The sequence below is a fragment of the Lactuca serriola genome, chromosome 7, assembly GCF_051521515.1.
Source record: "Lactuca serriola cultivar US96UC23 chromosome 7, Lser_US96UC23_V15, whole genome shotgun sequence".
NCBI classification, from domain to species: Eukaryota; Viridiplantae; Streptophyta; class Magnoliopsida; order Asterales; family Asteraceae; genus Lactuca; species Lactuca serriola.
Window position 1 is genome coordinate 64604708 of NC_136414.1, and position 4897 is coordinate 64609604.

Consider the following 4897-nt stretch of genomic DNA (forward strand, 5'->3'; position numbering starts at 1 on the left):
CTCATCTTTATTTTCCGCAGCCTAATAGACAATCCGTGGCGTCTCATTTTCAGTCGGGAGAGTATGATGATGCTTCACCTATACTCTTTGCGGAAGGAAATGAGCATCATGTGGAAGTAAGACCATAACTAATTAGTGTCTTACCCGTCTTTAGAGGCCATAAAACTGATGATCCATACAATCACCTCTACGAGTTCCTTGCAATTGCTAACGCGAATACCCCGCAAGGAACTAATAGAGACTCCTTTAGACTTCACTTATTTCTGTTCACTTTAAAAGAAAAAGCTAAGTATTGGTTCACTTCTCTTACCCCCCATAGTATTACCACTTGGGAGGACTTAAAAACTAAATTTTTGCAAGAGTTAATTTACCCTGCTAGTAAAACAACGAAAATAAGAAAAGCTATACAAGATTTTGCACAAAAACCCAATGAATAATTTCATGATGCATTTGAACGCCTCAAGGAATTGTTGTGTTCATGTCCCCATCATGAATTTCCGCGTTGACAACTTGTACGTTTCTTTTATGATGGAGTCGACACTGCCAATCAAACCATGATTAATGCCTCGTCTGGCGGCACTATTATGATGCAAGATAGTGAAGACGCTTGGCAATTCTTGGAGCAGTTGATTCATGGTTCAAAAACCAATTACTCAGCTAAGAAACGGGACAACACAGTTTCATCTGCTGCTTCAGTTGGACTAGACAAAAACTGGAAAAATGAAGTCAAATCTGATATTAATTCTTTAAATAAAAAAATTGACTTACTACTCTCTAGTCTAGGCAAAGAGAAAGGTGTGTTTTTTTCGTAGGGACAGAAGATATGTGTAAGCTGTGGAGATTCAGGACACATTGCAGATGAGTGCATGAGAAGTCAAGAGGAAATCAGTCAAGTGCACGGCTATGGTCAATTCACAAATAATCCACGATCATTCAATCGGAACTACAACCAAGGCGGGAACTACAACAACAATGGGAATTTCAACAACAACAACCGTCAAGGGAATTACCAAAACCAAAATCAGCTAAAACAGTTCCAGCAATCCAACTTTAACCAGGGTGAAACATCAAAGAAGGAGGAAGCTGATCGCAACAAGTTGGACAAAATCATGGAGTTCATAACCCAAACATATCAGAAAACTGACACTAACTCCAAGTCCATAGCTGCGATCGACAAGCAGATTGCTCAACTAGCGGAGCAAATTGGGAAAAGAGAAGATGGAAAGTTTCCAAGCACTACAACAGTCAACCCATCTCATACCCAAAGACTCGGAAAAGAGCATCAAGTGAATGAGGTAATCACATTGCGTAGTGGGAAAAAGGTTAACAACAAGGTAAGTGCTCCTACTTTAGATAATGACAGTGACATTGAGGTCATTTTTGATGAAAAAGAAGAGTTTGAGAAAGGTTTCAAATTTGAAAAACAAAAAGTAGTTAAGGGTAAAGATGACTCTAAAGTTGGGGAGCATAGTGTGGAGGTTAATACCGCACCATACCCTTCGGCTTTAGAGAAACCGGCATCCTTTCCTTTTGTGAAGCGAGGGCCAAAAATGGAAGACATGTAGGATTTATTTAGTCAAGTTAAAATAAATATCCCGTTAGTCAGACTTATTAAGGAGGTACCTTCTTATGCTAAATTTTTGAAGGATTTGTGTGTTCAAAAACGCAAACTCCAAGCACACCTCCCTAAAAAGATTGACTTCACCGAGCATGCGAGTTCCATAATATCAAATAAACTTCCACCTAAGCTTAAGGATCCCAGGGCACCTTTAATTTCTATTACCCTAGGTAATATTAATATCAAAAAGGCGCTCCTTGATCTTGGAGCTAGTGTTAATATAATCCCAGGAAATCTTTTTGATCAACATGACTTAGGCACTTTGGAACAAATTGATATTGTTTTGCGATTGGCCGATAAGTCAACCAAAATTCCTCGGGGTATATTATCAGATGTCATCATTAAGGTGGAAGATTTTTATTACCCAGTTGATTTTCTTGTTCTTGACACTGAAAGCACCTATAAAGAAAGTCAACCTTCTATTATTGTGGGTCGCCCGTTTTTGGAAAAAATAAATGCACAAATTAATTGTAGAATGGGTGCCATGGATATCTCTTTTGGAAATAGGAAACTTAGAATTAATATTTTTAATACGTTTCCTAACTCACCATCAGATTATGAATGTTATCGTGTAGATGTGGTTGATGACTTAGTGCATCAATTCACTCCTAAAATCTTACACCCCGATCCGTTTGAGTTTTTTCTTTCTAATGACAGGGACGAAGTTTTAGAGTTGGATGACATCAAGATGGTTGAGGAGGCATTTGAAAATGCTATTGAGCAAGAGAGGCCACCAAGAAATTATCAAGTTGAAAAATTGCCAACAAGTTTTTCGGACCCACTTAAGCCATCTTTGGAGGAGCCACCCACTCTTGAACTTAAAACTCTTCCTTCACATCTTAAATACTCTTTTTTAGGATCTAATGAGAACTTACCAATTATCATATCTTCTGATTTGACAGGTCCACAGGAGGACGCATTACTGAAGGTGCTTTCCAAGTACAAGGGAGCAATTGGATGGACCATAGCAGACTTGAAGGGAATTAGTCCAACCACATGTATGCATCGAATCAACACTGAAGCTGGAGCAAAGCCATCCCGAGATGCACAATGAAGGCTCAACCCAAATCTGCGAGAAGTTGTTAAAAAGGAGGTGCTGAAATGGCTTGATGCAAGTATTATCCACCCAATATCTGATAGTGATTGGGTGAGCCCGAAACAGACAGTGCCAAAGAAGTCGGGCATTACAGTGGTAGATACAGAAGATGGAGAGAAGATCTCAACAAGACCGGTCACCGGATGAAGAGTTTGCATCGATTATCGCAAACTCAATGCTGCAACATCAAAGGACCATTTTCCTCTCCCTTTTATTGATCAAATAATTGAGAAATTGTCTGGTAAAAAGTTTTATTGTTTTTTGGATGGATACTCGGGGTATAATCAAATTGACATCCACCCCGAGGATCAATCCAAAACCACATTCACGTGTCCCTATGGCACCTTTGCTTTCCGAAGGATGCCATTCAGCTTGTGTAATGCCCCCGCCACATTCCAAAGATGTATGATGGCTATTTTTTCAGACATGGTGGGGGATGCATTACAAGTTTTCATGGATGATTTTTCTATTTTTGGATCATGTTTTGAGACATGTTTAGACCAATTAGAAAAAGTTTTGAAACGTTGTATTGAGTCTAATTTGGTTTTAAGTTGGGAGAAGAGTCATTTTATGGTAAAAGAGGGAATTGTACTTGGCCATGTTGTCTCCGAGCGTGGTTTTGAAGTCGACCGGGCCAAAGTACAAATTATTTCTACTCTTCCCCCACCAACTTCGGTAAAAGGCGTCCGTTCTTTTCTTGGACATGCCGACTTTTATCGAAGATTTATCAAGGATTTTAGTGCAATCTCAAAACCTCTTTGTAATTTACTTTTAAAAGACGCACCATTTTCCTTTGATAAAGCATGTTTTGAATCTTTTACCACATTAAATAACAAACTTGTTGAAGCCCCTATCTTGCAATCGCCAGATTGGACTTTACCTTTCGAAATTATGTGTGATGCGAGTGATTACGCGGTAGGGGCAGTTTTGGGACAACGGGTGAATAAAAAACCCGTTGCAATTTGTTATGCGAGCAAAACTTTTTTGGATGCACAATTGAATTAAACTACCACCGAAAAAGAGTTGCGCTTGACAAATTTAGATCTTACATATGGGGATCTAAAGTTGTAATTTTTACCGACCATAGTGCCATTCGCCACCTCTTGGAAAAGAAGGATGCCAAACCACATCTTATAAGATGGATCCTTCTTCTTCAAGAGTTTGATCTTGAAATTCGCGACAAAAAGGGTTCCGAAAATGTTGTGGCAGATCATTTATCTAGAATAACTAATAAAGATAACTCAAAGGAAGTTATTCAAGAAAACTTTCCGGATGAGCATATTCTTGCTGTCAAAACTATACCATGGTTTACTAATTTAGTGAATTACTTTGTGACAGGGGAAACTCCATCGTATTGGAATGCTCAACAAAGAAGGTTCTTCCACTCTCAAACAAAATACTACATATGGGAGGACCCGGATCTTTTCAAAATTGGAGTGGATCAAGTGATTAGGAGATGTGTACCACATACGGAGCAAGAAGACATTCTTCGACACTACCATTCATATGCATGTGGGGGACATTTTAGTGCCAAAAAGACAGGGCACCGAGTTCTACAAAGCGGTTTTTTTGGCCCTCTATTTTTAAAGATGCACATACATTCGTTAAAGCTTGTATTCGTTGCCAACAAGTTGGGGGGATCTCACGACGGGACATGATGTCAATGAACCCAATTTTAGTAGTTGAAATTTTTGATGTATGGGGAATTGATTTTATGGGCCAATTCCCCATGTCTTTTGGCAATCTATACATTCTTGTAGCCGTTGATTATGTATCAAACTGGGTTGAAGTCGAGGCTACACGTACAAATGACCATAGTGTTGTTTGTAAATTTTTCAAAAAGAACATATTTTCTAGGCATGGAATCCCTCGAACTATTATTAGTGACGGGGGTTCCCATTTTAAAAAATTGGCATTTTGCAAAGTTGTTAAAACATTATGGTGTCACTCATAGGATTGCTACTCCATATCACCCACAAACAAGTGGACAAGTAGAGGTGTCAAATAGGGAAATAAAGCGCATCTTGGAAAAGATTGTTCGTCCCGACCAAAAAGATTGGTCCCTAAGATTAGATGATGCAATATGGGCATATCGAACAGCCTATAAGACACTCATTGGAATGTCCCCGTATCGGCTTGTTTATGGGAAGCCATGCCATCTCCCGATGGAGTTGGAACACCGT

General features: G+C 39.2%; 1 non-coding gene across 1 annotated transcript; it reads right to left on the reverse strand.

Annotated features, from left to right (window-relative positions):
* Positions 1-389: 389 nt before the first annotated feature.
* Positions 390-496, reverse strand: LOC145065157 (small nucleolar RNA R71). The gene has a single exon (XR_013688305.1). It is a non-coding gene; the product is annotated as a small nucleolar RNA R71 (small nucleolar RNA).
* Between the last annotated feature and the right edge of the window lie 4401 nt (positions 497-4897).